The sequence below is a fragment of the Primulina tabacum genome, chromosome 11 (assembly GCF_025594145.1).
Source record: "Primulina tabacum isolate GXHZ01 chromosome 11, ASM2559414v2, whole genome shotgun sequence".
Classification (NCBI taxonomy): Eukaryota; Viridiplantae; Streptophyta; class Magnoliopsida; order Lamiales; family Gesneriaceae; genus Primulina; species Primulina tabacum.
Window position 1 is genome coordinate 14,067,860 of NC_134560.1, and position 10,661 is coordinate 14,078,520.

The 10,661-nt window shown below is 34.7% G+C and overlaps 1 pseudogene; it reads left to right on the forward strand.

Moving 5' to 3' along the window:
• Positions 1-221: 221 nt before the first annotated feature.
• On the forward strand, positions 222-8,102 carry LOC142519200 (protein NPG1-like; annotated as a pseudogene).
• The last annotated feature ends 2,559 nt before the right edge of the window (positions 8,103-10,661 follow it).

Sequence of the window (10,661 nt, forward strand, 5' to 3'; positions counted from 1 at the left end):
AGGATTTTAAGGTTTAAAAGCAGTGGACGTTTCATAAACATTACTTTATGATGCATATTGTTTAAACTTTAGACTAATACAATAACTTATAAACTATATTAATCATGTAAGAGACAATTTTTTATAACAAAGTCGTCCCAAAAAAATTGACTAAAAAAAATCAAATTTCTTATCAATAATCAAACAACTAACTAGTCAAGCCGGGCTAGTTTGTGCTTGTTTTAGTTCAATTTAATCAAGAGCGAAGGTGGTCAGGGCAAATTGCGTCATCGTCACCTTCTTCATTCTAGCAAGCTGCCACCGCCGAACGCCACCCACGGTCGCGTCATCAAATCTTTATCCGATCTCTCCGTGCGTAGACAATTTTAATCGACCGTGCTATGATCTCTTCAGAAAACCTGTCCGTGCGCTAAGAAAATTAAGCGGTGTCGCATTGCATTTGGGAGCAGAACCGTAGCCTCGCGACGGGCAGCATGTCATGGTGGGTACGGGGAAGCCTCATACCTCTCAGTCGCTGCTTTCTAGTTTTCCCTTCCTTTTTTTTCCTTTTGTTTTCTAAATTAATTGTTTTGACGATCTGCGCTAGACATACAAGATTCAATTTTAATGGGTTTGGTGATGAATTTTTAATCGCATTAAATAATCTTAAGGTGAAACACCTTTTTAATATTGTTATTGTTTTTTATCCATTTAGCTTACCTACTCTTTTGTTGATGGTGTTTCACTGATTTACGTTTACAGCTTAACCAAACAAATTGCCACGTTATCTATAGTATCATAATTCAATTATGGCCAGATTGAGCTACGACTGCTTGGATACCACTGTTAGAATTTTGGGAACACATAAAAAACATCGAATCGGGTTTTCGATGTACGTGTTTGTAGCTGAATACCGAAATTTGCATGGATCTGGGGGAAACTTGTCTACAAATCTTTCTTGACCTATTCGATGGATTGCTACTAAACCACGAAGATAATGTTTGCAAATGCTTATTTTAAGTTCTTCCAAGATTTTAGTCAATGCAATGATAGAAAATTGTTCGTAGAAGTTGGGAACCAATTAAAATAAGTTCTTACAAACATACTTAGCTGATATTTCAAGAGAACAAACAGAAACCATGAACGAGACAATGTTGGTGTTGTGTTTTATTATTTTGTGTATTCTTGACTGACAGGACTGTCTTTTTATAAGTACCCCTCAAATATGGATGTATATTAGGTCAGGCCATAATTATGATCCAAGTACACTTACATTGTTGATGGTCAGAAAGATTCCATCTTTTTATTAAGCTGATTTTTGAGTTTTCAATTTTGTTATTTGAAATTGTTTCCCTTGGAAGTGGGATCCATTTCAACATCTTTGAAACCATATATTTATGAATTTCATAGTTTTTAAACTTTTGTTTGTGTTATTTATTTGAAAACATATTAATATGTGGAAGAATTTCAGGTGATTATAATGATGGAAAATTGCTGTTTTCGTTTGCTCCAGTAAGAGTGGGAGGGATTAGAGATGTCAGAAGGTGAATCCCCTCACTGGACCCAATTTGAAGGTGATCCATCAGTTCGCCAAGTTAGTGTGAATGGGGTTTGCATGAGAACTAACATTGTCGAAGCAAAGCTTGATGAGGGAAATATCCAGGTCTGCTGTTTTAAAAGTCAAACTCGAGCATAATTCCAAAAGCCTGACAACTCGACAACGTAAAACAAGATTCATAATCATTTAATAATGTTGCTTCAACCCATGTCTCATAATCATATTATGCGGAAGAAATGCAAGGTCATCGGGTTTTCACGTGCACCCCCAGCTCCGCCTACTCAGTCTTCGGCGCCTCCAGTCTCCTCATCAATATGCTCACCTGCATCATTCATGCCTAGCGTGTCTAAAGACTCAACACATCTGAACCGTGATAGAATGTAAATATGCATAACATGCAACCGTGAAAAATATTGTAATTAAAATACCTTTCATGATCTTAAAAGCATGAGTTTAAATATAACGTGTCAAAGCATAAACGTGTCCATAACATATCTCATCATGTCAACATATACATGTTCAATTTTCTTTATTTGAATTCTGTTCGTTAGTTGTGACTTTCGTATCATCGTATTAGTCAATGGATCCATCTATGTATAACCGCGGTACCCGGCGACGGGGACATCAGCGACAGTATTACTCATCCACTGAGCCTTGGCCTTACTTGTCATCCTATTATCGTATCATCGTATTAGTTACAACCAACTCCCTTCCTTCAAAAACATGTCATCGTATTCATCACTTATAAAATCATGCATATACGTAAATTTCTTTAAAATCAAGCATGCAACTTATTTTTTATATTTCCCTAAAAAGTTATGTTCGTGATATCATAAACATTTAAAACATTTTGCCGATGGGAACCCTAACTGACCGTTTTATCCCTGGAACTCAAAATTTCGACCAGAAGCCAACCAAACACCTTAAAACACCTCAAAACATATTTATAATCGTTTCTTAAACGTAAACTCGAGTACGTTTCATAACTTATACGATTTATTTTAAAACTTGGACCGGGTCTCGGTTTTAACCCGAATCAACCCGAAACTTGACCAAATTATAACCACAACTTATTCACGCCCTATCACCCCCTAAATCACACATTTCAGACCCTTTAAAGCCCTCGAAAACCCTCGACCAGCTGATGGAACTTTCTGCACGTGAGAACTTTCGAACCCTAGTGCACCTAGCTCCCACAACTCGACCCTAGGCCCGAAACCAACGTGACCAGTCCTTAACCAACTATCCTAAGACCAAGACTAAGCCATGAACTCCCTCCTGGAACAACCAAACCCACGCCTACAGCCTCTACATGTCATATCACTCGGCTCACCCGTGAAACAATCCAACTTGCCACATAACTTTCGAACCACCCCCAACCTTGTGTCCAGCAGCTCGTGGACCATTTCCAGCCTTGACATGGACTCACAGGGTCTGGACCATGGTCTGGACCGAGCCCATGCACGCTGCTCTCCCCCTTTACCCGATCTAACCATAACAACCACCAAGAACACAAGATCCGGTCAACCCTAAGCCGCACGCTTCAGACCTGGTCTCGACCCTTAAATCTTCCCTGAACCTGCTGTAAATCGTCTCTTAACGTCAAACCCGGCAGCCCCTACGACCGTGTCAACAAAAAATGTGAGTTTCATGAAGAAAAAGTGAAGTTTTTCCATGAAATTTGGGTCCTCATGCACATAACATATTAAATCTGATGTTTTCCACTCATGAACACACAAAGAAACATATATTGATGTGAATGATGAGAAAAACGAGGTTTAGGGCGTGTCTTTGCATAGTAACGCTCGAAACCTTTGAGTAATCGCGTAGAACGTGCACCGGAGAGACGGGGAAGAAACCCTTTGAAGAACTTTGAGAAAACCTAAGGAAAAGAGCTGCTCAAATTTTGAAGAAGGCTGCTGGAAAATGGAGGGTGGCAGCCACATTTGTGGAGGTAGGTTTAGGGTTTACTAATGAGGTGTTTAAGTCATAATATAAGGTGCTAATGGGCCCTTAATTAAAAATAAAGGAATTAAAAGGGTTTTGTGCCCATGAAGTAATAAAATAATCCCATCAAGCCCAAAAACTCTCTCAAAAAATATTTCGTTTACGTATGTTTTTGAAAATATTGTCCGAGTCCTCAAAAAGTCCTCCCACTCGTTAAATTTTGCGCACCTGTTTAAAATACGACTCGTCAAGTAATAATACATTAACAAGGCCCATTTTCAAAATCACCCTTATTAACACCATATATTAAAAAATTAAAAATAATTATTTAATAAAAATATTTTTTTCCTTACTTATCCCCGGTGTCCGTTATTCGTTCGAGCGCAAAAACTAATAAAAGCCCTTATGCATAAAACTTTAATAAATCATGCAATAAAACACATATTCATGTCACAAACATGCATTAAATGTATTAAAAATAATTAATTAAAATGGCTAAGAAATTTGATAACTTGCATGCATGTGGTTCATGTGAACCTTCGAATTTTTTGAACGTTATAATTATTGATCGTGAACATAAGGATGTATTTTTGCGTTGGTTATAGAATTTCTGATAATTTATGAGTTTGTGCAGTGAGTATTACAGTGAAAGGTGTTTGCGTCAGTAACTCAGTATCGTTATTTGATTTCTCATCTTAGTGGATATTCTTGAGCACAACTTTACTGTTTTTTTTATGACTGGATTGAAGGTACGTGTCAAAAATGACACTTTATCAAATTATTTTCAGGAAGCAAGAGCTCTTCTCGGAAAGTTAGAGTATCAACGAGGAAATGTTGAAGGTGCCCTACGAGTTTTCGATGGCATTGATCTTCAGGCAGCCATACAACGAATGCAACATTCATTCAGTGATAAACAACCCTCCAAAAAAAGCCGCTCCCGCAATGAAGCAGTATGTGCTGTCCCTCAGCATGCTACAAATGTTGTGCTTGAAGCCATATATTTGAAAGCCAAGTCCCTTCAGAAGCTGGGAAAGTTAACAGGTATAATTCTGTAAACAATTTGGGAAGTACGATTATAATGAACATTCGTTTCAATCCTATCCCTGCACCTTTTTCTTCGAACAGAATTAGCTACAAAAAAAAATTATTGCAAATTTGTGAAATGTAATAACTTCTTCTGGATTTTTTAAGAGGCTGCTCAAGAATGCAAAAGTGTGCTTGATGCGGTTGAAAAGATATTTGATAATGGTATACCCGATGTGATGGTAGAGGATAAGCTGCAAGACACTGTTAGTCATGCTATTGAACTACTCCCTGAGTTATGGAAACAAGCTGGCTGTTATTCTGAAGCAATATCTGCATACCGCAGAGCCCTTCTTAGTCAATGGAACCTTGACAATGAGTGCTGTGCAAGAATTCAAAAAGCATTTGCACTTTTCTTGTTGTATGGTGGGGTAGAAGCCAACCCACCTAGTTTAGCTGTACAGGTTGATGGTTCTTATGTACCTAAAAACAATCTTGAGGAGGCCATTTTGCTTTTGATGATTCTTATGAGGAAGTTCTACCTCGGAAATACCAATTGGGATCCATCTGTTATGGAGCACCTTAGTTTTGCTCTGTCGGTCTGCAGCTGAACTTCTGTTTTGGCAAAGCAACTTGAAGAGATCATGCCCGGAGTAGTACATCGTAATGACAGATGGAAAGCCTTGGCACTGTCTTTTAGTGGGGATGGACTGAATAAATCTGCCTTAGATTTGCTTAGGAAGTCTCTGCACCAGCACGAAGATCCAGATGATATTATGTCATTATTAGTTTATTGCTGGCTGCCAAAATTTGTAGTGAGGATGTATTGCTTGCTTCAGAAGGAATGAAATATGCAGGGAGAGTAATTGAAAATGCACGTGAATCAAAAGCACATTTAAAAGGTGTGGGCCTTCGTCTGTTAGGCCTTTGCTTGGGAAAGCAAGCGAAAATTTCTTCGTCAGATTTAGAGAGATCTCGTTTTCAGTCGGAAAGTCTGAAATCATTGGAAAGTGCATTAGGCCTAGAGCATGGAAATGCAGATCTGATATTTGACTTGGGAGTTCAATATGCTGAGCACCGGAACCTAGATGCAGCTTTGCGATATGCGGAGCAGTATATTGATGCAACCGGAGGATCAACGATAAGAGGTTGGAGACTGCTCGCATTAGTTTTATCTGCTCAGCAACGTTTTTCTGAGGCTGAAGTGGTTATAGATGCGGCATTAGATGAAACCGCAAAGTGGGATCAAGGACCACTGCTCAGGATGAAAGCAAAGCTCAAAATATCTCAGTTACGACACATGGATGCTATTGAGACTTACCGTTATCTTCTTGCTTTGGTCCAGGCCCAAAGAAAATCATATGGTTCTCTCAGAAGTGCACCTCAGGTTAAATTCTGATTCCCCTGACTTGGACTGTTAGCTATGGAGTTTTTGTTTATTTCTGTGTGTTTCATGAACTGCTTCAAGGAAAAGCAAGAGACCTTGATTTCAGTGATAAATCTTATTGTTAACTATATCATTTGAATTTTTTAACTTGGTGCCATAATCATTACCTTATCTGTTAAAGGTGGAGGATGATAAAATTAATGAATATGAAGTGTGGCATGGACTAGCAAAATTATACTCTAGCCTTTCTCATTGGAAGGATGCAGAGATATGCTTGCAAAAAGCTAGGGCTCTGAAAGAATATTCAGCTGAAATCCTACACACTGAAGGTAAGCACTCAAGCTTCTTATCATTTCATGAACACTGAAGATCTCTATTCACTTTCACTAGTAATAGATTCAATTTCGTCTGTTTCTATTTCATATTTTACAAACTCCTTGCCAGTACATGCAAGTACTGGTTTTCCTCTGGAATACATTGGTAGGAAGGTTGACTGCTCTCCCTGTCAAAAATTGCCATCTTAGCATTTAGTTGCTGCTAAGCATTTCCAGAGCTTAAGATAAACATCTGGTGGCTACTGTTTATGGTAAATCAGGAAGCAATCAGAGGAGAATGGAGTGTATAGGGGGTGAAGAGGGAGAATGAAAGTGAGGAAAGAGGAATTATTTTAAGAATTGATGTTTGAATGTTCCTAAAGTGCTTGTTGATTTACCAAAAGATGACAAGTGAAGATGCTCTCTGATATGAAGGAAGCTGAATTTATTTGGCTTCTGGTAGACAAAGATTGCTGAAAAATTAGAAGTTTATTTTGATATGCTTATGATTATGATTTACATGGATCCAGACAGGAATCCTTGTGCACAGTACACTAATAATCTTTCTTCGCCTGCTCCACCAGAAATTACTACACTATTAACACCGGACACGTATGGAAAGAGAGGAATATATAGTTATAATTCTTTTTCCATTTCTGGTAATTATCTAAGCTAGTTCACTGTTATGGTCTTTGAGACTCGCATTTCCTTTTGCGAGGGCTGAGGATATCACCCTGAAGTATTTCAAGTATCATATACTGTCAGATTTGTCAGCTTACCTATTGAGCACTATTAAAGTTTAAAAGATGGGAAGTAGCAACTTTTCAATCTTACGGGAAAATTGTTTGTAAAACAAAGCAGAGTATGAATTTTTTTTTTTTTTTTGTTTTTTTAAGAATCAGAGTATGTAATTTTATGAACCTAGGAATGTCTTTTATTTTCTCAGAACTCGTTTGGGATTTGCCCTATTAAAAAAGGAGTACTAGGATTTTCACACTGTCAGATCCATTTTCCTTCTGAATTTAACATTATTTTACTTAAAAAGACAGAAAAGCCAAGTCCTTTTGAGTGCAGACAAATGATGTGTGGTGTCAAGAATATGTTATGAAGAAAAGCCGAGGTGCATTTTGCTAGCGTCATCATCGTGCTTGGACTATCTGAAATCCATAAAGAAATTTGTTATTACGAGGATTACACATTACCTGTTCAAGTGAGCCATGATAATTATGTATGATGCATTTTTTTTGTGAAGTATTTCATGCCTCTTGATCGCTGGCACATAAGCTTTGGTGAGACTCAAAAGATTAATGTTTTGAAGTGTTTGAACATTGAATGTATTTTGAGAGTTATATTTGGTTTGTTTTGCAACTTGACGTTGCTTATGGTCATAGATACATTTCGTATGAAATTTCGGTGTAATATGCCTTATTTTTTCTTGTGCTGCGTATTATACCAGGCCTAATGCATGAAAAACAAGGACACTTGGACGAAGCTTTGGCTGCTTACATCAATGCCCTTTTACTGGAACCGATGTATGTGCCTTGCAAGATTTTAATAGGTGCCATTTTATCTAAAATGGGATCCAAGATGTTCCCGGTGGCTCGAAGTCTTCTTTCAGATGCATTAAGGATTGAACCTACCAATGCTATGGCTTGGTACTACCTAGGCAAGGTTCATAAAGATGATGGAAGGATCTCTGATGTCGTCGACTGTTTCCAGGCAGCTTCCATGCTCGAAGAATCTGTTCCAATGGAGAGTTTCAGTTCCCTTATTTGACTTTTACTTTCAATAATCAAATCCGTATTCTTTGATTCTTTGTTAAAAACTTTCAGCGTTTTGAATCTGATGAGATGAACAGATTCTTTGAGCATGATTGTCATAGGTTTTTAGGGATATTTTATTAAATGTTTTTATCTCTATATATTAAGCTCTGTGTTTGGTTCATATCATAAAATGTTTGATTGTTTTATATCACTTGTTAAATCTTGTCCGTGTGCTCTATAAAAAAGCCATATTGTACACTCTCAGAAGAGGAGGGGGCAAGTGATTTTCATCAACAAGAAACCGGTGATCTTGTCGAGGAACCCAACGATCATTTGAACATGACAAACATTTGATCTTTACGATTAATATCAAAATATTTAGTCACCATTTGATGAAATTTTTAAGAATGGGATTATTGAAAGACAACCGATAATATCTTTAATGAGTGAACAATATAATTAAATCGTTATACTTGAGATATTGTAGGATTAAAATTTTAAATAATAATATCGTAAAGAACTATTTTAACATTTCATCCTGTCTTTTAATAGCCTAGGGTGCTTGCAAAAAAAATCTTCAAAAGCATCAAGCAACAAAATTGATACCAATGTGTAGTATTTGGAGATATTTATTTCGGCACTGGGTGGGAGAGACTATAATATATATATATATATATATATATATATATATATATTTATTTATTTATTTATTATTTCGGTAATAAGTTGGAGAGACTAATATATATATATTTATTTATTTATTTATTTCGGCAATAGGTGGGAGAGACTAGTATATATTTAAAGTCGAAATAAATAAATATATATTAGTCTCTTCCACTTATATTTATATATATAAAGATGGTATTAATTCTTATCAAATAAAGACAAGATTAATTGAAGCTATTCAAACATGTGTAAATCAACTAAAATCAGAAATATCATCGGGTAGTTGAACAGCATCTACACACTTCAAATTCTCTACGCATGAGTACAAGGTTAGATAATGCCTAGAGTACAAGGTCGATTAATGTCTTATTTGAAAAAGAGTTTATACGGTAAACGGTCACACATATTTATATTCGTAACACGGGTTATTCGATATATATTTATCATAAAAAATAATATTTTTTTCATGAATTTCATTGAGTAGTAGATCTGTTTTACAAATAAATTTGTCTTACAAAATTGACTCATAAATTGATAATCGTCTTTTGTGTATTTGAAATAGTACCTCTATCAGTTTATCTGTATGCATTATAAATCTATTATTATATTAGAGTTGCGATGTAACGGTTCGAACATAGTTATAAGTTCAAAAAATGAACTTCTTCGTCGAACTTGATTCTTTGGTTGGAACAAGATTTATTAATTAAGAAAATATATGAGTTATGGAGCATGTAGCTCATTTGTTTTAATTTATATTATAAAAATATATAAACATGTTAATCACAAAAGCTATCACATTGGATTTAACGAAATTTGGTGGAATTTGAAATTGAAAATATCATTAAAAATGGAAATAATTTATCAAAAACCCCATATTTTTCTATCAATAAAAAAATGTTTTAATATAGTTTAAAAAATTAACAATTAAATTTTTTTTTTATTTCCATTGAAAAGAGATCATGAATATATATATATATATATATATATATATATCAAAATATAAAACACTTACTTTTTGAAAAGGAAATAAAATCGCTGATGATTTGTAGTAGACCTCAATTTTAGTACGAGAATTTGAATTTGAAATTTAATTGTAACAAAATAGTCACGATCCGGAAAAAAAAAATTTGTTATTAAAATATAATATATTTGTGGCTGTGGAGCACCGATTAGCAAAGATCCCTTGTGGGCAAGAAATAAAATTGTTATTAAAATATAACATATCCGTGGAGCGCTCATTAGCTAAAGATCCTTTCCGGCCGATCCTTGTCGACGCTTACAATCGATTTTGTCTGCATTATGGGAGACTAATTTAATCTAAAATATGTCAGCCAAACTCCCATATAAATTAATGTTTGCATTAAAAGAACTTACTATCTTTATTTATACTAGTGCATAACTTTTTTTTATAATATATTTGATTTATATTTAAATAAAAATCAAAATATAATTATAAAAAATAATGAGATATTACACTGTCATTTTGAAATATGATTTTAAAAAATAAATAGAAAAAAGAAAGTAAAAATAAAAACACTCAAGTAAGAATAGAACTGCAACTTAATGATTAGAGAATAAAGATTCTATCCAATAACTTATATCAAAATTTTAGCACTTTATTCATATATATATATATATATATATATATATATAATTATTAAAACAAACAATGATACCAAAAGTTAGTTACTCTAAGTGTATCAAACTTAATAATATAGTGTCTGTATATATATTATCTTTAAAACACAAGGAAAAGTTACTTTATTTATATATATTGATGTTAGAGTAGGTGTTCAGCAAATCAATATATGACTTGAGTTTTATTGATTTTTATTTAAAAACAATATTTGTTTTAATATTTTATGTTTTTATACCATTTGAAATTTACTCTATCTATATGCTCATACAAGTTCCATAGATAAATACCTTGAATATACTATGATACTATGAGGTTGTACATATGATGGCGATAAAAAAATTCATTTATAAGTTACTGTATATTATAAATGTGTTTTAAGCCAATT